Raw genomic sequence first — 26,842 nt, 5'->3', positions numbered from 1 at the left:
TAAGTCTGAAGTGAATCTCTGCCGACATTCATAACCACTGCAGAGAATTTCTTTGTTAAGAAAAAGCAATTTGTCAAAGCGTTTCCTGTTACTTGAGAAGGCTAATCACACACTAAAAGAACAAAGCGGCATGCTGTGTAACATTGGATGGGACGCTTGGAAGAGATGAATTATGACTGGTATGTTTGGATAACACTAAGTCCGCAGGGAAACTGCTCAGATTAATGATTGCTGGGCAAAATTTCTGTGTGATGAATAAACAGTCTGTTGTTAAAGTGTTTACGTAAAAAAGCTGATCACACGACATTATTATCAGCTCAAAAGTTTTTATGCCTTTTAATTGTTCAACACACTAGAACTTTAGGTAGCTAATTTTGTTTACTGTTGGGATCGATCAGTGGAGTAATGTGGCACCTTATAGATAACATTTTTTAAGTTGTACCCTACTACTGCGCACATAAATTGCACAGGCCTTTCCAAGAAGTGTTTAATCCCTATTGATAATTTTTGTATTGCTTTAGGGCCGGAAAACTGTAATAAGTGATTGTGGAATTGCGTTTATTTGAACATGTCTTCTGTGTTGTGTAGTCCATGCTGTTGAGTAGCTGTCTAAAACAACTGTTGAGGATAAAAATTAATTGCCTCAAAGTGTGCCATAAGGCTTCATGTTATACGTTCAAGCAGCTTTGAGGGGATGCTTGTCGGAGATACTGGATCATAGTCAACGGAGCTTGGGAGGTTACTTTATTCGAAGATTGGTATTGTTCTTGCTTTTTCTTGCTTATGAGTCATGTGAGTAACGAAGGAACTGTGATCAAATCGCTGCTTCCTCGTTTTAATTCACTGTAATGCTAAACCCAGCCTGCCTCAAGTGATGGAATGACAGCAAATGCAGAAGCAGCAATTATATTGCAGTTATGTCATGCCGCACGTGACCTATATGCACACGTTGACGTCACAGTCATTGTTCAGGTGTTGAAACTGAAGAAGCAGGACTGAAGAATTTGACTATATATTATTTACTGATCATAGTTAAAGATCACGTGATGATTCATGCATAGTAGTGTCTTCTGCATCATTGTAGAGACGAAAACCTTCCATCAAAATTAGGTGTTCATGCTTCTTTAACAAAATACTGTGGTCTGCAGTCTTGCAGTTATTCTAATCAACTTTTTGCTCTGTTTCATTTTGCAGGCATCCAATGCAATACTGGCGACCAATGAGTGCACAAGCTGCCGGACGGACCATCTTCTAAAACCACTGCTTCCAGCATAGTCAGGCTGTACTGCTTGATGTTCATGATGTAAAATAGCATAATTAGTGATCTCAGACTTTGGTATCGTTGCACAAAATGAGACGTATCAGACCCTGCCTTGTTAACGCCTGGAACACTACCTCATCGTTGCAGCAACCCGCCATGATGTCTCAGTAGTTAGGGTGCTCGGCTGCTGACTCGAAAGACACGGGTTCAACCCCAGCTGCTGTGGTCGCATTTTGATGGAGGCAAATTACTAGGAGGCCATGTAATGTGTGATGTCAGTACATGTTGAAGAACCCCAGGTGGTCGAAATTACCTGGAGCCCTCCACTATGGCATCCCTGATATCCTGACCTGCTGTGCGATGCTAAACCCCATAAAACAGCCAACCATCATTGCAACGTGAACAATGGATATCGTGAAACATTCTACAGGTGGAATTTTTCATGATTTCTGAGGGAACCTTGGGATCCAGTAGACATCAGCACAAGTTGCAGACGAAAGCTAGAGCGTAGACAGAAAAAAAAACTGCAGTACAAAAAGTGCATGTGTTTGTGTGGCTGTGCCTTCTGTGCATCATACTCTTTCTTGCTTTTTTCGCTGTAGTCTCACCAGTTTAGCTTCTCAGTTTCCATTGTCGTTTTGTCACCCTTTTGAGCTTCTGTGTCTCATTATTTCATGGCTTATTGTTTTCTGTACGCTTCTGCATACATCTTTATAATGTGAGCTCTGCACAGCAATAGTAATACCTTTTGGTGTGCTTTCATATTTTGTAGGGCGATTTTAATCACTACTGTTTTATCTGATGTCTACAGGAGCTTCTAATGCGAGTGCTTGTGATCCTATTTACTGTTGGGAAATACTTATCTAGTCTGGTTCATTCTGATTTGCTATTAACAATTCATGCTTATCTTTATTGCTATGTATTACATTGGTGACACTGCCAACAGAAATGGTTTTGTCCTTGTGGTTTTCAATTTGACCATTTCCATTCTGCATTCATTTCGTCACACGACCAATCCTTGTTTATGCTAGATTTAGTAGAGAAGTTTTGCCTTAGTAACTTTTTTTACTTCCCTTTGAGAGACAGAAGGAATACACTCATTTCTGGCGTACTGTATCACTACTGAAAGCTCATAGTCATTACGTTATTCGTGCAAAACTCTTGGGCAGGTTTGGAAGATCTCCATGAAGCCAGGTATTATACGAGCACTTTGTCTAAGTTGTTCCAACTCATAAGCTGGCTACAGAGTATGCTCATTGCTCTGAGTAATTGTTTCAAGGTAAAACCTCCCTCCAGCTCCATGGATATTTACAAATACTAGGAAATTTTGTTTAAAAACTCATCTTGCTTTAAGGCTCAACCCATTGACTTTGAAATAAACAAGTTAAATGTGTAATATTGCCACCACCAAGTTAGATATAACATGAATTTTCTCGTATTGCCCTGAAAACACCCTGCCTTTCTTTGTGCAGGCCTGGTCAAAGCTGATCCCAGGCTTGGAGTGCTGTCTGGGGAGAACATGAGTCAGCAGCTGCACCAGTCCCCCCACTGCAATCGGAGCTTCATGAAAAAAAACCACCCAGACCAGCACCTTCTCACCCAAATGGATGACCATCCCTACAAGTGTGACCATTGTGGGAGCAGCTTTTCTCGAAAGGGCCACCTGGACCGACACCTTCGCACCCACACGGGTGAGCGCCCATACAAGTTTGACCACTGTGAGAGCAGCTTTGCTCAAAGGGGCACCCTGGTGCACCACCTTCGTACCCATACGGGTGAGCGTTGTGGGGTTGACATGGGGAGATAGGTACGTTCTCCCCAATCAATCGCGGCTGACACGGTTCAAAGCCGCCCGGACCCCACCCCGTGATCGCGTACGCTACCGAGCGCACGCCGACCACGGCGGGCCTTGCTCTGGGGGAACAAAGGAACGACACATTGGCTGACACAAACAGGCATTTATTGCTACAGAAACAATAACGCCAGCTAGCAACAAGGTATTCTAATGAATCGAGGACGTCCGACTCACCAGCAAGGTTCCGAGCGAATGTTCGCCCGCGCTAGGGCAAGGGATATAAACTCCGCAGGCCGGACGGGACGAGTACGGGAGCCTGTCTCCCCGTCGCTTCTTCGCCCCGTCGGCGAAGAGCGGAGACCCCAGCGACGCGTCCGCCCAGGGTGATTATCCCGGCCCAAGAGACCCCATCTCCCGCGGGCAGGCTTCAGCAGTCTCCCCCGCAGCGACGCTGGCGCCCTCTCTTGCCAGTTAATGTAACTGGCAAGGGAACGCGCTCATCCTCGGGGTACGACTGCTGCTGCACGGTGCCTCGCGGGAAAGCAAACTCAGGGGGCTGCAGGGCAGGTCCCCACATCCCCCCAACCTTAAATAGACCCACGCGCCTGAAAGTACATGCTATGGAGGAGTCTCCTTGTCTTTGAGGCACGTCTTGCAGCGGAGGTCACGCCGACAGCGTCCACGCAGACTTCCGCGGTGTTCCGAAGGCGGCGTGACGGTCTCCGCTGGGACGACTCGTATGGCCCGCGGACTACCGTGTCCGCAGGCCCGCGAATCGAAGGCCGGTGGGAAAACTGCAGGTCAGGATCCTGCAGTAGTCGCCAGGGCAGCAGCAGCCGGAGGTGACTGCTGACTGGTCTCGCCACAGCTGCCCCGGATGGATGCGGCGAACAGGATACAGGCCGCTCCGTCGCAGCAGGTGGCAGTGAGACGATGTGCACCGGTCAGCAAGCCTGGGTGGCTCCACCGGATCTGCAAAATTGTCAAAACGCTCTCGGCGTGCCTTTAACGTAGGTCACGGGAGGGGAAACGGCATCCGCAAGGGCCTCGTGGCACAATGCCTAACTCGCTAGCAAAACGTGTCGGCGGCTGTGCAAACGCAAAGTTCGAGTGAACAAAGCCCTTTCTTGAGTTGAACGAGACTGCTCAGTTCGTGCGAGGTTACAAAAAAAAACGGACGGGCAGCAAAGTGCGCCCCCTCTCACCGTCACGGTCCGGTGTTCATGTCTCTTTTAATGTGGTGCAGGCAGCTCCGAAAAGCCTCAGGCCTAACGACCACTCCTACAACGACCGTGACCACACCAAAGACCCGAAACGGGTTTTGTGCGCGCAGCCGCGAGGAGACATCAGCTTTGTGGGGTGGTCCTACCCCGCTCACTGCACAAAGCAGCTTCTGAGCGGTCGGCGCCCACCGTATCGGACGGTGTCGGGGCGCCCGGTGCCGAGCTGCAATACCAGCGAGCTCGTAGCGGCACCCGTGGCCCCAGGCCACCCGGCTCCCGGAGCCGCGACTCCCAGAGTCGAAAAAGAGATAGTAGAGAAAATATATACAGAAACTCGGACCACCCACGCGGCTTCCGTACTCACTCGCTTCGGGCTCGGCGACTCCGCGGGCGCTAGGCCTCGAACTCCCTCGATGCGGACCAAGTCATTCTCACGAAGAAACTCCAGGGAAAAAAAATGTGCTGAGCATGTCGAAAAGTTCAAACATGCTGCAGCGCAATACACCTCGCACTCAAGAAAGCATGCCGCAGGTCCTAGTGATCAAAATTCACTCTAGGCCTAGCACTTGTCAAGTCCGGACAAAGAGCGTTCCTCGAACCGAACCGACAGTCGTCCAATGTTCCAAGAGCAGGCCCCACGTTGGGCTGCCAGATGTGGGGTTTGACATGGGGAGATAAGTACGTTCTCCCCACTCAATCGCGGCTGACACGGTTCAAAGCCGCCCGGACCCCACCCCGTGATCGCGTACGCTACCGAGCGCACGCCGACCACGGCGGGCCTTGCTCTGGGGGAACAAAGGAACGACACATTGGCTGACACAAACAGGCATTTATTGCTACAGAAACAATAACGCCAGCTAGCAACAAGGTACGCTAATGAATCGAGGACGTCCGACTCACCAGCAAGGTTCCGAGCGAATGTTCGCCCGCGCTAGGGCAAGGGATATAAACTCCGCAGGCCGGACGGGACGAGTACGGGAGCCTGTCTCCCCGTCGCTTCTTCGCCCCGTCGGCGAAGAGCGGAGACCCCAGCGACGCGTCCGCCCAGGGTGATTATCCCGGCCCAAGAGACCCCATCTCCCGCGGGCAGGCTTCAGCAGTCTCCCCCGCAGCGACGCTGGCGCCCTCTCTTGCCAGTTAATGTAACTGGCAAGGGAACGCGCTCATCCTCGGGGTACGACTGCTGCTGCACGGTGCCTTGCGGGAAAGCAAACTCAGGGGGCTGCAGGGCAGGTCCCCACAGCGTCCATACAAGTTTGACCAATGTGACAACAGCTTTGCTCTTAAGAGCACCCTGAGAATCCACATTCGTACCCACACGGATGAGCGTCCATACAAATGCGACCACTGCGGGAGTAGCTTTACTCAAAAGGAGACACTGGTGAAACACATTCGCACCCACACAGGTGAAAGACCATTCCAGTGCCAGCTCTGCCCCATGGCCTTTAAACGGAGTACAGCCCTTGCTAAGCATGTGCGAGCACATAAGAGTGAAAGACCTTATCAGTGTCAGTTTTGCACAGTGATGTTTAAAGAAAAATACAGTTTAAAATGCCATGAGAACAACAAACATGCTTCAAAAACCACAGTTCCTTAAAATTTTGATACCGTTTCCCAGCATTAGTTGTTAAAACTATTGCTAGCTAACTTGTCTCACTTTTTAATTTGCTTTGTTGCGAAAAAATGGCATTTACATTTCTTCAAAGTACTACCGCACAGAGCAATCCTTCGGTTGCTTATACTCCTCCATGAGAAACCTGAATATACCAAGCTGGTACCGTCATGAATGAGACTTAAATCGTGCCATGTGCAGGTATGATCATGTCGTCACTTTATTAGTTTCAGTGCATTGAATGATGTACGTGAATTCTGGTTGCAGTGTTTGGCACTAGGGAGCAAATTGACTTATTTACGTCAGTGCAATGTTGCGTTCTTTTGTGGGTTTAATGCCACCAGAGAAGCATGCTGTTTCATTATTCTTTTCTTGCTTATATTGTGGCTGTATTATTGGGACTCAAGAGCAGAGAAACAAAGCTTAGCCGCCTGATGATAAAGATTGCTCGCTTTTGTTTGCAGGTTTTTAGAGTTTTCTCTTGGTTTAAATTTTTGAAGGCTTTACTGCACTAGATTCCTGTGCATTGTCTGTGTTCGAATAATCTGCTATCATTGCATGTTGCATATTTTTAATACAAATTGCATTGCCAGTCTTGACAAACTTGCTTTATAGATTTGGAGGCAAACATTCACCTCACTGTCTCAACAAAAGTTGTTGTCCTCATCATGGTGGGTGGAACAGCGCAAACAGACGAAAGACAAGAGAAAGACGCAGACAAGCGCTGACTCGCAACTAATGTATTTATTGAGAACATACATTTTATACTTAAAAAACACGTCACATGTAACAGCAATTGCGCTGGCACTTTCAAAGGTTACATCGCTACACACTTATCAACTGCAAGGTACACTCTCATCAACAACGAGCCTCCCCCCTCCCTTACTTTCAGTTCATGAATTATATAAAAACGAAACCTCCTTATCAACCAGAAGCAAGGAAGGCTGGCCAACACACTCTGCTTGCCTTTTTCGAATGAAATATGCTTCCATAATTCCCTGGCTGTTTTATCTCTGTGGTGAAATAAAATCTTTGTTTTGGTGACCAAGGGGCGGCATTTTTTGCTTTTCTTTTCCTGTTTTCCGAACTCGCGGCAGTGATCTTTCAGATGGGAATAACTTGAATCCAAGAGTGAATTCAAGTGCTCACACAAATAGTAATGCAACGGCCGGTTTGGCCTATGTAAACTTTCTTACAATAGAGTGGAAGCTCATAAACTACAGAGAAGGCGCAATCGACCAACCGTTACCTGTGTGCCACTTGGCATTGGAACAGGCTAACACTTTTATTTGTTCATGGTGATTGCTAATGGCTCGGCATAGCCCACTCAACATTTACGGAGCTGAAAAAAACGACGTCGACTTCGAAACGTCCAGCCACATTTGCAAATTGTGTGCTATCTTGTGTACATACGGAATAACAGACAGTTTCTTATGTAACTTTTCGCTTTTTGGTTTCACAAATTCCGCCCTTACCAATTGCAAAAGCTTTTCACAAGTTGATGAAATAACACTGTGTGAAAACCTGTGCTTTTAAGCCGACGGACTTGTGACAGCACATTATGTGGAATGCAATGATGACACGAGTTCTGAAGGCCAGACCGAATGCAAGACGTAGCAATTCCTTTTTTTACAATTTTCGAGTGCCTGGAAGAATAGTTTAAAACAGGTTTCTGGTACATTGGTGAATACTCCCAACACACGCGGTCATTTTTGAAAAACAATTTGAGGCTTAAAAACTGGAGAGCATCTTTTGATGGAACCTCTAACGTGAATGTTATTCTCTTTACACTCTCGTGAAAGAGCTTCATGATGCCCTGGTAGCTTCGCCGGGAGCGTCACGAAGAAGTAAGGACTTACGTTTTCTGGTTGATTTTTTCGAACACAACAAATAGCGGCTTGTTTTGTCCGATAAAGAAGGTCCTTTTGTTGCAGCCCCAGAAGGCATATTTGCAGAAAAGGCTTTCGAAGCTGCCGAGAAGTGCTTCAAATGGGTTAATGTAGATTGCAGTGGTGTAAAGTAGCGGGCTGTTTCACTGCTAAACGAGTGTAATTTTGGGTCCCTGGCGACGACGACACTAAAAGTGGAAGGTGATAAGTTAGATTTGTTTTTCTCTGCAAAAACTCATAAAATCAACATTCCTATCAGAGCCATCGTTTCAGAAGCAGGCACTTGGCAATACTCGGTATCCAGTTAGCTGCAAAAGCATCTTTCAAAGTTAGTTGTGGACGATCCATTTGTGGTTGACAAAGCAGATAGGTTGGCCCAGTTCCTAAAGCTTAGTAATCCGACGTTGTGCTCGGGCTTCAGTGCCGACATTGAAGACCTATATTATTCTCTGGCTCACAAAGTCATGTTGGAAGCAGTCAAAAAGTGCATCGCTGAAGAAAATGATGAAGTACGTTTTATGGGTCAATGCGGGGTATCTGCCGAGACCTTTCTTGAAATATTGTCGTTTTATTTAAAATCCACATACGTTGGGTGGCGAGGTGAAGTTTATGTGCAAAAAAAAGGGATATGTATTGGATCGAAGGTGGCACCCACGTACATTATGCAATATTTTTCTAGGTCTAGTGGACAGAGCTATTAACAAACACATTGATGGACTGGCGATACGCATTTTGAGACTTGTAGACGATTTTCTGGTGCTGGTTGAGAAAGAAAACTTTAGCAGGAGGATAGTGGACATCTTGAATCTCTTTCGCGAGAGTGCAAAGGGATTGTCATTCACGTTTGTGTTTCCATCATAAGATGCTCTCCAGTTTTTAAGCCTTAAATTGTTTTTCAAAAACGACCACGTGTGTTGGGGGTATTCACCAAGGTCCCAGAAATCTGTATTAAACTATTCATCCGGGCACTCGAAATTTGTAAAAAATGAAATTGCTATGTCTTGCATTCGGTCTGGCCTTCTGAACACGTGTCATCTTTGCATTCCACATAGTGTGCTGTCACAAGTCCGTAGGTTAAAGACCGCAGGTTTGCCGGACAGTTATTTCATCAACTTGTGAAAAGCTTTTACAAAAATTCCTGTTGGAGAAACTCCATGTTGGAGAAACTCCGTGTTGGAGAAACTTTGTGTTGGAGAAACATGAACAAATAAAAAGTGTTAGCCCGTCCAATGCCAAGTCACAGGTCACGGTTGGTCGATTGCGCCTGCTCAGTTGTTTATGAGCTTCCACTCTATTATAAGAAAGTTTACATAGGCCAAACTGGCCGTTGCATTTAATATTCGTTTGTGTGAACACTTGAATTCACTCTCGGATTCAAGTTATTTCCATCTGAAAGATCACTGCCGCGAGTGCAGAAAACAGGAAAAGAAAAGGAAAAAATGCCGCCCCTTGGTCACCAAAACAAAGATTTTGTTTCACCACAGAGATAAAACAGCCAGGGAAATGATAGAGGCATATTTCATTCGAAAAAGACAAGCAGAGTGTGTTAGTCAGCCTTCCTTGCTTCTGGTTGATAAGGAGGTTTCGTTTTTAGATAATTCATGAACTGAAAATAAGGGGGGTGAGGGGAGGCTCGTTGTTGATGAGAGTGTACCTTGTAGCTGATAAGTGTTTAGCGATGTAATCTTTGTAAATGCCAACGTAATTGCTATGTTGCTGATATGTCACGTGTTTTTTGGGTATAAAATGTATGTTCTTCTCAATAAAATCATTAGTTGCGAGTCAGTGCTTGTGTGTCTTTCTCTTCTCGTCTGTTCGCACAGTTCCATCCAACATGAACTGTTACCAACTCGCTCAACTTTCCATCCTTCTTCAGTGTTGTTCTGATTCCATTTTACAGTGGCAGTTTTGGGGTGTTTAAGGATTTCTATAACAAGCCTCTTTATAGTATTATGCTTTACTTACAGAAACTCAAGTGAACATGCTTTGGTGTCTGCATTTCTCAAGGCGCCATTGACTTAAAAAATTATTTCATTTGAGGAGCATCTTGTGGAGTTGCATTTGTTAAAAACCAGTGAACTTCGAGAAACTTCTACTTCATCCTTAGATTTAGCTATGTGTTGTGAGCATTAATACTTTTGAAAACAGAGGTGTATACTAGAAAAAAGGTTTTACTTGACGTTTCTGCTCCCAGCATGGGGTCCTTGTTCATATCGAAGATGCATTCTGCTGGTTGGCGTGTCTTTGTTTTTCAGATGAACCCTATGTCTAGACAGTATGCCATTGCATTCTCAAATTTGCGCTTCAGTATTATATCTTTTTTTTCATGAATTTGATTTGGTCGCAAATGGTTTACTTCCTGCTTGGGAGTGTTTCATCAGTTGTAATTGCGTTACCAGCTTCCAGGATTTGTAGTCAATCAAATCAATAAAAATTTTTTCATCCATGCGAAGTACAAGGATATAGCGCCCACAGAAAGCTGAAGCTGTCAGCAGCTTTGCTCTCAATAGCACCCTGATGCACCACGTTCGTACCCACATGGGTGAGCGTCCATACAAATGTGAGCACTGTGGCGAAACGACTGCCTTTACACATGATGGCAGTGCAAGCACATTGTGGACATGACACGGAGATACGCCGAATAACAACTGGTCGCTCCATTTATAGTGTTTCTAAATTTATGGGCCGAAAGATATGGCATGAGTATACAGAGATGAACTAAAAAAAAATACAAATAATTTATTCAGCCATTCTTAGATGGAGCACACATGTTGCAAAGAGCGACGGATCAAGCAACTAAAAGAAAACGAAACCAAGCACTTCGACTCTTATTGATGCGATATGAATGCAAGCATTTCCTTCTTTATAGATCCAGCACTTCGGATTATTTGTGTGCGCACGTCTGCATGTTCGTCGGCTTCGTTTTAACAAGGAATATTTCAGTTTGCTGAAACAGAAATATAGATTTGGCAGGTTGGTCCATCACTATTTGGGATGACTACACTGTGTGAACAGCACTTTTAAACCTGTTTTAATTACCAATATATATATGTATTAATACTTTTATCCCAACAGATATTTAAAACTATTGGGCCCTTGTTTTTATACCACAACCTCATGTGACATGCAAGGAACAAGCACTAAACTATAGGAGAATTCCGGTGAAATATCCCTTACATATTGCATGCAGAAGGTTAGAATCATACACCTCCATGGGGTGGCAGCGTAATTTAGGTGGTGTTGCTAATTTAGTTTGGCATCCACATGTTCTTGATGGTTGAAAAAGAGTAATATTGTAGTAATTAGAGACAACTGCACAGAAAGGATGTTATTTGGCGGAATGGTACTCCAGCTGTACATTCACGTCTACTATCGAGCAGTAAATGCAGGCTTTACACTACTAAGCACAAATTTGCATACTTGTTCAATAACCGATCAGGGATGTTAGAATATTGTAGAAAATAAATTAAGAACTGCATAGGATTGGGCAAGTTGGTCAGACATGCTAAAGGGAAGAATGGCGCAGCATGAAGTAACGAGGACAGCTGGAGAGGACACACCCGCTTGAGCGTGTGTGCATGTGTGGAAGCCTGTTGCCTTGTATAAGTTCAGCATTGTGGCAGCCAAACAATAAACTTGAAATTTGGCACTTGTGCATGTGTGTACTCTCCTGTCGTCCTCGTTACTTGATGCTGCACCATTCTTCCCTTTAGATTTCCAAAAATAGTCATGCAAAATTCATGGACGACATGCCAAAAAGAAATGTAAAATGTCAATGAAATGGTGACCGCTGTACAAGCCCACATGGCTTCACAAATGTAGCAGGAAAGCTAAATTGTGAGATCTATAGGCGAGGGATGTAATTGCCACAATGATTCAAGATAATATTAAGGAAACTTGTATCACACAGCTTCGTCAACCCGGGCACACAATTTTTGCACGGAAGCTTTGTAAGCTGATTCCCAATAACTACATATAACCTAATACTGTGTGTCCCTGGACAGTGGTTGAGAGCAACAAATGCTCGTTTTCCCTTCAAGTGGCATCATATCCATTGTGTGAATTCCGCTCAATGCAGGAAAAGCACAATATTCCAAACGCTCATGGTATCGGGATTGCTTGTTTCCAAACTGTTGATGGTGCAGTGCACCTAAAGAAAGTAGCAAAAATGTGAGATCTTTGCCCCCCCCCAACACGCCCCTGGATTTGTCCCGCTTACCGTGTTCCAACTCGCTCTCTGACGCTGACCTCCTCAAAGAGAATGCGCAGGTATTTCTGCGCACTCGTCGGCTGCCGGGCACCACAATGCCTCTTGACGTGGTCACCGCGTCACCATGAGGTGCAAAAACTTTTTTTGCTTGTTTTTCAGTTTTATATCGTCGCGATTAGCCTGCATCATGGAGTGTCCGCTGGCACGTGCCCACACTGCGTGATGTGGTGCTGCTGCGTATTTAAATGTTAAAGCAGGCCGGAAAAAGGGAAATGCGACGAGCTGCCTATAAAACAATGGCTGCACATATAGGCAAGACGGACTTTGTCCAGACGAAAGGGACTCTTTTGTGTGAAGTACTATAGATATCTTGGTGTTTTCCAGCATGCTTTGCGGAGCATTTGCAAAATTTAAGAAACCACGTTATTTTTGTCTTCTCACAGTTGCTTTTGTTTGTGTGACCATTTTCAGAAAAGTTTATGTCCGCGCTGGATTAGGTGGTAGGTTGAGAACAGTGAACCCAGGTGAACTCACAATCAGCCTTACTAAAGCTGCAAACTTTTATCGTATATGACTTTAATGTGCATCTAAATTCGTTTTAATCATTGGGCACATCTCTTTTCTGGCTGCTGAGCTCTTCTTGATGGAAGTGGCCTTTCTGCTGTTGAGAACACTGAATCTAGGTGAACTCGCAATCAGTGGTAGCAAAGCTACAAACTTCTATCATTCATGACTCTAATGCGCATCGAAGTTAATTTTAATCATTGGGCATCTTTTTTTTCTTTGCCCTCTGAACTCTTCTTTACAAAACTGGCCTTCCCTCTCAACTTCTTCATAAATGGCATATAACATTGTTGTTAATGTCTACAATTTACTAAACTAAACTCTATGAGATGTCTTTTGCACACCAAAAGTCCCTTAGTTACATTTGAAAGCTATTTTCAGCAATCTGTATCATATCGGCGGCAGCAGCCTGATTGCGCCCATTGCAGTACAAAGGCCGCTCTCATATCTCTCCAACTAGCCCTGTCTTGTGCCAGCTGCAGCCACCCTATACCTGCAAACTTCTTAATCTCCTCCGGCCACATAACTTTCTGCCGCACCCTACTACGCTTGCGTTCCCTTGGCATCCAGTCAGTTACCCTTAGCGACCATCAATTATCTTGCCTTCAATTACATGCCTGAAGTGCAAAATTTTCTTGCCCTTTAGAGCAAGCCTTGTGGTTTGCTTCTTTGTTGTCATGAGGGATACGATAATACTGAGGATGATTATACTTGGGATGATAATACTTGGGATAATACGGAGGGATGATAATACTTGTGCACAGCAGGTTTTACTTTCAGGAGCCGGAACAACAAGCCCTCCCCCCATTGACCCTCCCGAGGCGTCTTGTCTCTTTCGTGCGTGTAGGCAGGTTCAGATTGCTGTGCGCAAGGCGCCCTCCAGTGGGAGAGTGTAATTCAAGGAGAACTGAGGAGGAAAGCAGCCGACGGGATGAGAGGCTACATTCACCAAGACAGAAACAACAAACCTAACTGCGCCACCTAGCTGAATATAGGCTATTTCTGAGAACAGATAAGTGCACAGTGGACAACAGGCCCTGAAAATTGAAAAATTGGTTTTTGAGGAAAGGAAATGATGCAGTAAATGTCTCACATCATCTCAATGGACACCAGAACGCCCACCATAAGGGAAGGGAGGAAGGTGGGAATGAAAGAAGAAAGGAACAATGGGTTGCGAGTTGGGGTAGTGGAGGTTTCAGGAATTATTTCAACCACCTGGATATATTTAACGTGCACTGATATCACACAGCACACAGGCACCTTTTGCATTTTGCCTCCATTGAAACGGTGCCACCGTGGTTATGTTCAAACCCGGGTACTCCAGGTCAATACCCGAGTGCCCTAACCACTGAGCCAGCACTGCGGCCTGCCTGCTCCTTTCTAGCGGAGAAAGTGGAGGTAAGACAGACCTGTTGCAACGTGACAGCAACACGTGGTTGATCGCAAGGAACTAAAAACGTCGCAGCCTGTTCCGTACGCATAGCAATTTTGTGCTTTCTGCAATATCAATCCTTTGCACTTTGTGCCTAGTTTATTTTTTATTCAAGAAGTGTGCCGTGAGGCATAAGTTGAGAAAAGGGGAAGGAATGGAGGAGATAAAAAGTTAAAACGAGTAAAGACCCATTTTGCTGAGGTAGCCGCAGAGGTTGCAGATAAAATGATTGTTCATGGTCTACTTCACGTAGTCACGCTCACAGTTACACCGCAGGCCCACCTCCGAGAGAGCCGTTTTCTAATAGCAGCCGTCGCTGGGCATGTCCATAAGTGCCGCACATCACAAATGTCCGCTGCAGCGCCACAGTGAGGGCACCTGTCAGTTGCTGGCAGATCTTTTGCACGCCACCGATGATGGACAGATATGGTGTCAGAGCCGCCCCTGCCCGAATCTGGCGCACGGCAACCTTCTCCTGCCGAGTAAGATTACGTGTAGAGAGTGCGAACACTGAGGAACTGTAGCGTATTCGCTGGCGCAGAGCTTGGGAATTGTAAACTTGAGACAGGAACGAATCTGGTGGAAGAGGGGAAGTTGGCGGGTCGTATGGTGTGTCAAGGTGCATGAGTCGTAGCATCCACTTGAATGTTATGTGGATCCTGAGCATGGCCACGAATCCAGTGTATGCACACAGGACATGTCTACTGTGCCCAGGGCACATATGACTTGATTGTGCAATCTGGAATGTCCATCGAACAGCCTTAAGCTGTTTAATTAAGAGCGGCGAGGGAGTCGGTGTAAATGTGAACTGCATTGAATGTGAGAACGAGCCAAAGGGAAGCAGTGGCATTGTAAATGGGTTGAAGTTCCAGTGCCCAGGGAGTGCACATATCCACGGTATATGTCGCATGAGAGTTAAGATGCGAATGGGAGGGACTATACAGAGCAGTAACTCCCCTCTCTCTGCAGTATGTGATGCATCCGTGTACAATATGCACCGTTCAGTCAGATACACAGCTGATATACCGACGGTGAAACAGTGGGGTGATTGTATGTGAGCTGGCAGTATGACAACAGAGCGAATGTCTTTAAACGATGAAGTTGGAGAGAATGTTTGCGAACTCTGTTTGCCACCCGTTGGTCAATGAGTTCACTGTGTGTATTAAGTTGGGAGAACTCCTGAGGCATGGGTATGGGTGTTAAACGGGACAGATATGTTATGGCGCGCATAGAGTCACGATTGATTGCTTAATTCAGAAGATTCCCACTGTCTTCTTTTTATGGCCCACACTACTATGTGTCTTCGGGTGGGACTAATATTGGCCAATGTTTTCTTTTTATGGCCCACACTACTATATGTCTTCGGGTGAGACGTTGAATTTGTGCCTGATATAAGTGCCTGAAGGATAAGCGCACAACCTGGTGGGTCGTATGAGCACGCGCGCCACCAGAGTGCGCAGCTATGCAACGAATTAGACGAGTGGCTGTTAGCGGTGGGGCGCCAGTCGCAGATTCATGAAGACGAAGGCTAAGAATACGAACAGTTTCTACCTGAGGAATCAGAGAACTATCTATCATATAATTTAAAGAGGGAACTTTCCGTGAGCCAGCTTTACTTTCAATGCAAATGAAACACTTTTTTGTAAGTGAGAGGGTTAGACTGAGAGGTGGGAGGCAAGATTTCAATCTGGATGGCATTTGGATGACAGCGCCACAAGGCTATATCATCGGCATACGCAAGCACACGGACAGAAGGGATGGTCTCTAAGGCTCGAACAAAAGGAATAAAAGCTACATTAAATAATCTGGGGACGAGAACGAAGGCCTGGGGCACTCCTCTATTGGAAGTGAAGTTACCAAAGGGCTTTCCATGGACATGCACACTGAAGGTTCAATTTGATAAAAAAGCGTGAATGGAGAGGAGAAACCAGTGAGGGAAACTAAGAGTTTGAAGGGAGTCAAGAATGGCAGAGTGAAGGATGTTATCATATGGCTTTGCTAAGTCTGTAGCGATCACGGTTCAAAGAAGGTGACTCTGCGGAGAGTGGTGAAGCACCAGCCAAAGTAGGAAGACCGTCCTCCGTTCCAATTTGTTGGCAGAAACTGATTTGGAATCCGGGTAACAGTCATGGGATTCCAGCCACCAGGACAAGAGTTTGCCAAGAATGAGATTGACAGATGGTAGGCGTGAGGGAAATTGGATGAAGGGCCGAGAGAGATACTGGAGGCTGACCAGCTGACTTGGATATTAATTGGAACCACAATGGAATGCTTCCACTCTCCTGGCATGAGGCCAGAATGCCACAGTTCGCTGAAAGAGTCAAGTAAGGCTTGCAAAACTGTCCCTCCCTAGTTTACGAAATACGAAGTTAGGCATATGCTGTCGTGCCCGGGAGTAGTAGTAGTTTTTAGGCGGTCAGTGGAGGCCAGCAGCTCTGCCATGGTTAGGACAGAAGTAATACCATCGGAGGGCTCTGTAACGGATAAGTCAGCAGATGTAAAGGTGCAGTCATGTTGTGGAAAAAACTGACAGGCTGATTATTGTGGAAATGTATCCTTATCCACATTTAGCGCGAGACGAATGCTCTCTGTGTAATCTACAACCTGAGAATTGGGAGCTCCATGGCGTGAAATACTGTCGTCCAAAGATGTCGACTGCCCTGCGTACAGGACAAGCGGGCACACCATGCCGCCCAGCGTCGCCAGCTGCCTAGCCGCTTTGCAGAGCGCCGTGCACGTGCGGTAGCCCGGTGAAGAGCGGGAAATAGATAAACCTGGATTAGACTTTCCATGTTTGGATCTGCACCAAACCCTGGCCAATCACCCACCGTGGGTATGTGCCATCATGTTTCAGGCAACAACAACAACAGCGGGAAGTGCCGGTGGGTCGTCGGGTTGACGACGATGGAGGGTGCACAGATTCAGGGGGGTGTATGTCCGGTTTTGGGTAGTCGATTTACAGTATAGTGGTAATAGTGTGCGTCGCGAAAACAGCAGACAGAGTAGAGACAGTGCTGAAGACAGGTTGAGTGTAAACAAACGATTGTCTGCGCGTTCTAAGTCCCATGATGTTATGCGTACGCTGCCGTATATTTTCTGTAGACGCGAAGGAGCGAGGGAGATAAAGATAGGGTTCTGATCACTACTCCAAGTATCTGAATCAGCAGTCCAACGACGTTAGTGGGGCCTAACCACCAAGTCAAATCAGGTGAGACCACCTCGGAGCGGTATTCGGGTGGTTTAAAAGTTGAAAGGAATGATCTGAATGCCTGCCTTGGGTGTGTGGACCCCTTGAAGAATCCTATGGGTAACCCCAAGCGCCGTAGTAGTCTGCTGGCGTAAGCAACGTTAATTGAACCAACTTAGTTCCATTAACGTTGGGCGTAAGTGCCATGGAAAAAAATATTGCTCAACTTACGCGCTGTATGATTCCACAGCGCTTTAGTTTGCGACCCAACCAGTAAACTGCATGGCAGCCAGCTTGCAGATTTCACGAGCCAAATGTGCGAAACAGAAGAAAACGAAACGCTAACCACTGGCACTGGCAAACCACTTGCAAGGTTGACACAGAAAATAAAGCTGCATCGCTATGAGCATCAGTGATTGCAACAAATTCGAGTGGCGAGGTGCGTGATCATAGCATGCAAAAACTGTCGCATTTGCCTGTTTCTGCGCGACAACTTTTTTTGTTCTTGTACTGCAGATCTGGCTGCATGCGGCTCAATGCATGTCAAGCCGCAGCATGTCGCTAATGAAATTGGGTTTTGCCTTTGCGCGTGCTTTGCGGGTTCCTGACGCGTTCGCGCTTTTACCAATCGGAGCAAAGCTCTGCAAATGTGTAGACAGATTCAAATCATTTTGCCGCGGTCAAAGCTGTCCGGGTAGCCAGGGTTAACACAGTTGACTTTGATGCAGGTTGAATTAAGTACTTTCATTCAAAGTGGATAAATCATATCGCGTGCACCAGCGGACAAGTAAACGCAACAAGTGCTAAGGCACTGATTGCACTGGCGCTTGGCCTCTAATAAGTGAACGCGTCTCTGTGTTTTTCTGTGCGAGTCTTGCTCACACAGTCGCGAGAGAGATTATCGTAGCTTTGGCGGTCGTGACTATCGATGCACCATTTACTTTGTTTATGCGGTCCCTTCTGCTTTTCATCGCACAGCTAGCGCAATGCTCCGATTGTCGCGCTGTTTGATTTTGCGCGGTGGTCATAAAAAGCGTGGTACATATGCGCCGAGCAACTGTCATAACTGTCATTGAAAGCACTGCTGTCTCTTCCGGGGCCCCATGGAGGCGGTGCATCCGGCGGTACTAGTAGCCACTTGGTCGCGCCGAAAAGTTGAAAGAAAGAGCATAGATTATTAACATTGCTGCTTCAGCAAAGAAACCACCGCACTCTGCTGTAGCAATGAGTAACGATTAAGTGTTTTAATAGCCGGAGTCATGCCAGAATAAATCCTTGATACCTTTCTATTGGAGTATTTATTTTTCCTTCTACATGCCCTCGAAGCATCTATGGTAATATTGTTAAATGCGCGAGGCATATGGACGTTGCTGATTGGGGCCTTGGAGTTTTATTTTGATTTGGACTGCATTGCTTTGTTTCATTTTGCAGGTATCCTAACTGATGTTGAAAAGACGAGCACTGCAAATTGCTAGCATAATCTTAAGGGACTCCTTGGTTAATGCTTGTGTCCTCTAAAACAGTGTATCCTTTGATCTGACTATGTGTTGAGCATAGTTCAGTGTAGTAGTAGTAGTAGTAGTAGTAGTAGTAGTAACAGTAATTTATTGGCAAAATTATTTAATATACAATATGCCCTCAAGGTGAGGCTACAGGAGGAAGACGAAATATGCCTCCTGACGAGGTCTACACACCGAATAATACATCCTGAACAACGGTGGCAGTGTTCACAACAAAAGAACACTTTCACAACAATAAACAAAATATATCGCAATTGAAACAGTGAACAATGCAAAACATGCTGAACAACAATTAGCTGTAAATGCAAACACTTTCATGACATGCACATTTGGGTAGAAAAGTAAACAATGCACGAAAACTAAGTATACAGACTTAGTTTAAATTTATACACGAGGAAAAAGAATCCAGTTTCTTCTTAAATGCACATACACTATGATTTTTTACAGGAATTTATGCAAGAGACTGATAGTACATAAGAATACAATATGGTTATCTATAGCTTGTTTTCCATAGTTCGTTTCAAGTTTTGCAGTGGATGGGGCGACCGCACGTAAACCATATGTAACGTTTCTTGAATTATAAGCATTCCGGAAAGAACTGAAATTATGCTTAACTTTTAAAAAATGTGAACAGCCAAACTCAAATTGCAGGAATAAAAGAAACAGTGAACATGAAATGTTTGCAAAAGATTTGCTTTGACATCTGGGCATGAAAATAATGAACGCAGAGCCCTTTTCTGAACTGTAAAATTTATATGAATCAGTTTTGTTGCAGGTACCCCACACCAGGTTGCAGTACACAAGGTGGGAGTGAACAAGGGCACATTGTTTTTTAACCTGTAGTGGGAGCAGATGCCTTATATGATAGATAACACAAATAGACCTCGCCATTTTCAGTCTCATGCAGTTTACGTGATCTGTCCACCCCATATCACTGTAAAAATATACACATAGAAATTGGCAAGTATGGACTTGCTCGATGTTCAAGTCATTAAAAGCTAATTTGATGTGATGATCTAATAGTTTGTTTTTTGGATGGAAGAGCATAAAATTTGTATTGTTGATGTTTTATTGCAGTCGGTTAACAGAGAGCCAAACCGCGAACTCAGTTTAAGCCAGGCATCAGATTGCTGTTCAAACACTTGAAGACGAGCCAGAAGAAAGGCATTAGTATCGTTGGCATACAGCATAATATTAGGAGTTAATGGAATGTTGACAATGTCAATTATGTATAAAGTAAATAAACGTGGCCCCAAAATTGAACACTGAGAGAGACCGAAATTTACCGAACCAAAACTAGATTGGATTTTACATCGTCAGCTTGAGCATACTGGATACATACTGTTAGATAACTCTCCAAAAGTGCATTTGCAACCGACTCCATAAGTGTCTCCTCTATAATATAGTATGGAATGCTTCACGGAATCGAAGGCGTTGCTCAAATCAAAGCAAAATTCTAACAAAAGAAGCCTATTTTGAAAAATATTAATTATAGCACTTTTAATATCAAACAGTGCTGATTGGGTTCATTTACCTGCCTGAAAGCCATACCGTTAGGGCGGATTAGATGCTTAGCTTGTAATAAGTTATTTACTGGCCTGAAAAGTACGCGCTCAGCTAATTTTGAAAACAGAGGCAATACCGAAACAGGCCGATAATTGTACGGGTAATTTTTGTTGCCTCCTTTGAACAACACAGCAACATATGCAACTTTTATTTGCTGGGGAATACACCAGAGAGCAGCATTCTATTACAAATATGAGTAAGGAGTGCAGTGATAGCATTAACAGCACATTTTATGGAAAAAACAGCAACTTCATCAACTCCAGATGAGCACGTGTTTCCAAAAGCTTTAATGATGGAAAAACATCTACTAAAATAGGGGACAAAAATATAAAATCAGTATTGCAGGAGGGCAAGTAAGAATCTGCAGTCTGAGCTAAGCGGCAGCTAAGAGAAGATTGGTATGCTCTGGCAGTTAAAAACTGTTTGTTGAGTATATTAGCAAGTGGGTCTTTGGTGTAATTCATCCCATTGATTGATTTTTAGCTCAGAAGTATGATCATTTTCCCTGTTCTCTTTGATGGCCTTAATAGCTTGAGAAAGTAATATAGGGTTGTATAACAGAAATAAAGATTTATTAAATCCATGCATGCGCCCCCTTTCAAGTATTGTTATGCTGGAAACCATGGTCACCAAATTTTGTTAGCCTAATTACTGCACGAGATTGCCTTGTTTATTTATAGATTACTGGCCACACTACAAAATGAGCTTTAGCACGTGTGGCCCCACTTTTCACTGAAAATACCCTGCCTTTCCTGCTGCAGGTGTGGTTACAGCTGATCCCAAGGTCGCAATGCTTCGTGGGCAAAAGATGAGCAAGCAGCTGCACCAGTCCGCCCACTTCAGTTGGAATCCTCATAGAGCCGCACCTTCTCACCCATACGGGTGACCATCACTTCCAGTGTGACCACTGTGGAAAGAGCTTTGCAGGAAAATATGACTTCATGAGGCACATTCGTACCCACACCGGTGAGCGTCAACACAAGTGTAACCATTGCAGGAGCAGCTTTGCTCAGTAGCAAATCCTGGTGGCACACCTTCACCCCCACACTGGTGAGCGTCCGTACAAGTGCCAGCTTTGCCCCATGGCTTTTGCACGGAATGCAACCCTTGCAAGGCATGTGCGAGCCCGCAAGAAAGAAAAACCATATCAATGCCAGTTCTGTACAAAGGTGTTCAATGAAAAGCACCTTTTAGAATGCCATGAGCTCAAGACACACTCTGGAAAAACTGCACTTCTGTAAAGGTTTGTTGCCTTTTACTTAAATTGGATATGGGAGGCATTGCCAGCTAACAGCATAATAGCCTGATTGGCTAAAAGTATGCAAATTTCCATGGCCTCAAAGTAAACTGGCACCGGCCAATTTTTCAGGTCCTTTCTCTTATCCATAAGAAGTGTGATCATACTGAGCTGTTTCTGTAATTGACTGGGACTGGCATGGTATGTGCAAGGGAAATCTTTCATTGGAACATGGTATTTTGCACCAAGAGTAAAGTTTGGGTGTATAATTTAGTTACATCTTGCTAATTAAAACTTCATGGGAGCAGTAGAAATGTTTGAATTATTGAACCCCTTCGAAAAAGACTAACGCGCACAGCTTGTATCACAGCAAGTTTACTTGATGAAAGATTGGGAAATAGTCGCCTGCTTTTGAAATGAAAACAGTGCAACAATTGTTATTTTTAGCATTTCCATCAAGTCCTTTTTGCACGTGCTTTGTCCGGAGCATCAAAGCACAATGTCTTCAAAATGGGAAGGGCCCCCCTGAAGGGCCTCCCCGAGAGAGGTGTGCCGGCCTCTCCACAGGATGCAGTTCACGTTTAAAAAGGGCTTTTTTGTGAACTGTTTCCATGCCGGTCATTCCTAGATGCAACCTCCTTTCGGGAGCCCATTCGAACTAACCAATGCGAGATTCGTAGCGTCCGAATTAGTGGGCATTTGATGCCACAGCCTTGTATAGAGATTGGTTCGGACCATGCCAGCAATTCAAATTATGTTCGTAATTCCAAATTAATGAGGGTTTAATTAACGAACTCTTACTCTGTGCATTACAGGCATTATTTCTTGTCCTTCCACCAGGAAAAGCATAGGCAGGTGAAAGAAAAGTGTTTTACAGTGTGCTGTGTTCTTTTTGTGTTTTATACTACCATGAGTACATAATGCTTGCTGTCTTATTGGGAGACAAGGACAAGGAGACAAAGCCCAACCTCCAAATGATATACGTTTCTTGCTTTTACTGGTAAGTTCTGAGGCTGTTCTTATTGTGTAAATTTTAGAAAAAAGAAAGAAAACTCTGCCACACCAGTCTTGTGCGTTATCGTTTGTTAAATACCGTATTTACACGATTGTAAGTCGACTCGTATGTAAGTAGGCCCCCCATATCACATTTCAGAAAAAATAAAAACTTAGAGGTTGTTTAAGCTTGGCCTTTGAAAATAGAATGCAATAGCATTATCCTGCGGCCACCACTTATCATCAGCCGCTATCCGTTGCCGCGTGCGGGCATGCCTTCGGGCACATTCAAAAATGAAGATTTATTAGTCACTGGACTACTCCACACTTGTGCCATCGTCCAACTAGCGCTGCTGTCGTGATTGTTGTTTAGAGAAATCCCGCACTTCGCAAACAGCAACATCACGACATTGCGTGGAACAGCTGAAATTTGTACCTCGCTTCAGCTGCCACACCTGTATCACGTGTTGCAAACGTCGAACTTCCACCCTGGCATGCAGTTGTTTGTTTTTTTGCCGTAAAGAACGACAGGAATCTTGAGTTTAGTCGTGAACGAGCACCGGTCGCTTACCGGACCCAAAGCACAAATGACGACTGACGAAGCACTAGATTAAAAACTTGTGAAACGCGGCCGGCAGCAGTGAAATGCGTCAGAGCCAAAGAGAAACTACGCATGAGCAGCGTCGGGTCTTCCATAGGCTACCGACACTCCCAGGCGCCGCTATCATTCCAAGTGGCGGTGTCGCCGCGATTGGAACAGCAGCCCTTCCATCAAATATTGACGCTCCCTTGAGCGCTGAGGGCGCAGTTAAAAGCAAAAAAAAACTTCGAGGATGGTTATTAAGAGTAGAACACGAATGAGTTTTTGGGCCGCCGCTCATCAGCAGCCGCGATCTGCAACCACACGTGGGAAGTGGAGAGGAGAAGGTGGGTGCCGGTTTCCTGCTTACCAACAGCCGCCTTAGGCCGTCGTGCGGGGGTGATCCCGGTTCTGCGCGTTGACATAGCAGCTTCTCAAGGCCAGCACCAGGAACGATGCGACAGAGCCGTGCAGCAAAAATGTAACCACGCTGTAGCATCCCTGATATATTGTTTATTTCACCTTTATTTATGATTTCATGCTTTGGTTTCGATCGTAAATCGACCCACTCACTTTGGATTTTCAAATTTTGAAAAATAGTTAGGCTTACAATAGTGTAAATACGTTTAATGCAGTTTAAATTTTTTAGGCATTGTATATTCAGGAAAGCGAGTCTTGTCAAATATTATTTCAGTTAGGTGACAGAGTTGTGTGTTGCTGTCACAACAGCACTTCTTGTCTTATTCCATTTGACCTTAGTGGCTTTAACATTTCAGTATTTTTGCTGTCAGCCCTCACAGATGGGCTTATCGAAACTCGGTGAACTTGCTTTGGTGATTGGATTTGACAGGCGACCATTGACATAAAAATTATCGTAGTTTAAAGCAGCTTGCGGAAGTAAAGGTTTCAGACAGAATTTGAGCAAAAGATTTTCTCCTGTGCATTTAGAATTTCAGCAGTGTGGTGTGGGCTCCAATACTTCAGCTGCTTTTTTCATGTTGTGGGTTAACCAGTGTTTAACTGCATTGTAGTTGAGAATTTTTATCAGTTGTAACTGTATGATGTAATTTATGAGATTTGTGTATAAATCAATAAAATTTTCTGTTCATCTTCTCAGAGTACAAGAATGGATTAACCCAAAGGAGCTGAAGCTATTGATAGCTTTTTCAGGCAACTGCCTGTACACGATGACAGTGGAGATACGTTATATACATATAAACTTGTGTCATGTGGCATAAAAGGTCAGTTAGATGCCGATGGGCTTAGTGTTGAGGAGTGCATATTATTTCTTTATTTGCAATGAAGGAGTGGTTTGAAAATGCTTATTTTGCAATGGCATCTTTCTAGGCAGCCTGTGGCAGGAGGCGACGCTCATTCGCTCCCATTTTCAGTTACAAGTTCCCTCACATCGTGAACACTGCTGGATTCAAAAAGCTTAACGCTTTTATTCGAGTTTCCACATCAATAGAATCCTGTGAGTCCATTGACCCCCAAAACCCTGCTGCCTTTACAAACACTCAAGCGGGCAGTGGAGGCGGCCAGTGGTTTTGTCTGCTACGGTACCCGATTTGCTTTCGTTCGCTTATCATGCCGTTTGAAAACTTTTTATGTAGAGCTGTCTAGGCTGTCCAGTTTTAACGACTGCATCAGTGAGCAAATATAGCGCTCGCTATATTTGGCTTTGGAATGACATTGCACACTTTGTCATGTCATCTTCAAAGCACTTGCCAACTGTAAGCGAATGGCTGCCACCACGAGTAGACTGTGAAACAGAAAAAATTGTTCTGAAGTTTTGTTATGCGTGTGTTGCACTCACCCCCGGCGCTCCCATCCAAAGGTGACACGTGCCCCCCCCGTTCCGCGGTGCTTTAAATATACATCGCCTTTGAAATGGCGTTCCAGACTTTCATTATCTGTTCTAAGGTGCACTTGGCTTTTCTTTACAAAGGGACGACATAATCTGTTTACTGCGAAATCATAAAACTGGTTAGAAAATTTTCTTGGCATGTATTCCTATAGGGCGCGGTTATGATCCGGATGCATTCCAGCTTAAGTGGATTGAGGCGCAAACTCCCTCGACTGGGGTGACCACGGCGGCGGCGGCGGCGACAGAAGCAGCATCAAGGTTGTGTTGCGGATGTTAATTGAAGGACAGCTGCGACCTCGACGGAGGTCCCATGTTTCAGACAACAGGCCGGAGGGTACAAGGATGTTCATTCACCTGCTGGGAATCGGCGTGGCTCTCCTTTCCTACGGAGGCATCGACCGGATCGGGACCGTATTGGTGACGTCGATGCAACAGTGTTCGAGGATTCCCCTGTCCATTGACCGAGCTGTGAGAGAGTATCAACACCGCCTCCTGCCGTGGGCATTACCACATTGGGCCTCTTCGATTATTCACCTCTTTCTGCCTGCTGGCTGACTTTGGGTTGCAAGAGCGCGGAGCCAGGCGCTCGATTTTCTCCAACTGCCCTGCGCACTTCCGGTGGCTGCCCAGAATGTGTTCACTTTTTTTTTTATTTTGACAGTGTACCTACTGGCTGGGTCAGCGGTTTCGGGCTACCACTGGCCAGCCAGACTTGTCAGGACGATTTTGTGTTGGCAGTGCTCGGGCAACCAGCAGACAACAGACAGGTGGTATGGTAGCGAAAAATGGTTGTGGCCATTTTTATATAGACTAGAAGGACCACGGTTCTTTGTGCGATGTTTTGCGCGATGCAAGCGCTTGTCTCGACTAGACCATGGTGCATATCGTCTCTGTCGCCAGTAGTGGCCGCCTTTTGTGGTAGTTTTCGCTGTTCATTTATTTGGTTTGCATACGTGTGTGTGATCCAAGTTCGGTCATCTCACCACCTCGGAAGCACAAATTTTCGCTTCATATTACGATCGCATGGATATGCACAAAATATTTCTGCTGTTAATTTCGTTCGCCCAGCTCATATTGCAATGGTGTTCGAGGCCTCTTTTGAGAGCGGCCGCGGATTCCTGCTCCCAGTCTGTGCGCATAATTCATGTGCTGAACGTGTTCATCGAGTTGTAGCATTGACACAGCATCGTATAGTATTTGCTGCATTCTGCGCAAAGGAAAGGCAGATATGCTTTGAGAAATGCTTGATTGATTGAAACATGTCCCTTGATAAAAGCCCTCACCAGCACATTGCTCGAGGCATCTATGCGGGCATATATGTGGAAACACAGTTTTCACATTACGGCAGCCTAGGTGCGCTGATTCTGTCGTCGTCAACTGTCGTAGAGCTTGATGCTCGGGCCTTCTGCCACAAATGGTTAAAACATCTAAGAAGTACCATACGCATGCATCTGCTCGTGTTTGGCTAATTAAAAAACTAAAGAGAATTCTCCAGCGCGGATCATAATGCAAGCAAATGCACCGCCGACACGCAAAGCAGGATTGTAGTCCCTTTCAGTCAAGTGCTAGCCACTATGGTAGAGCTGTGTTACATACAGATACGATACGCAGCTAAATTTGTACAGTAAACCTGCTTGCTCTAGATGCATTCAGCCAGCTGATAAGCTCTTTGGTCGAGATTATGCGTGCATTCCTCGCCGGCAGCAAAACATAGCGGCTGACAGACTACATTTGAACGGAACGTATCCTTATTATTTCAGATTGCTGGTGTGGAAATGAGATTTCGGCAATTTTGTATTTTGTTCGCATCAAGATGGGGCTTGTGTTCAGGAGGCATCACCGGCACAAGGTGTCATCCGCGATGGATAACTTCAAGGTAGAGGACCTCCTTGAAATTTTGGGAAGA

This window comes from Amblyomma americanum, chromosome 11 (assembly GCF_052857255.1).
Source record: "Amblyomma americanum isolate KBUSLIRL-KWMA chromosome 11, ASM5285725v1, whole genome shotgun sequence".
Classification (NCBI taxonomy): Eukaryota; Metazoa; Arthropoda; class Arachnida; order Ixodida; family Ixodidae; genus Amblyomma; species Amblyomma americanum.
This window is presented reverse-complemented; position numbering follows the sequence as displayed.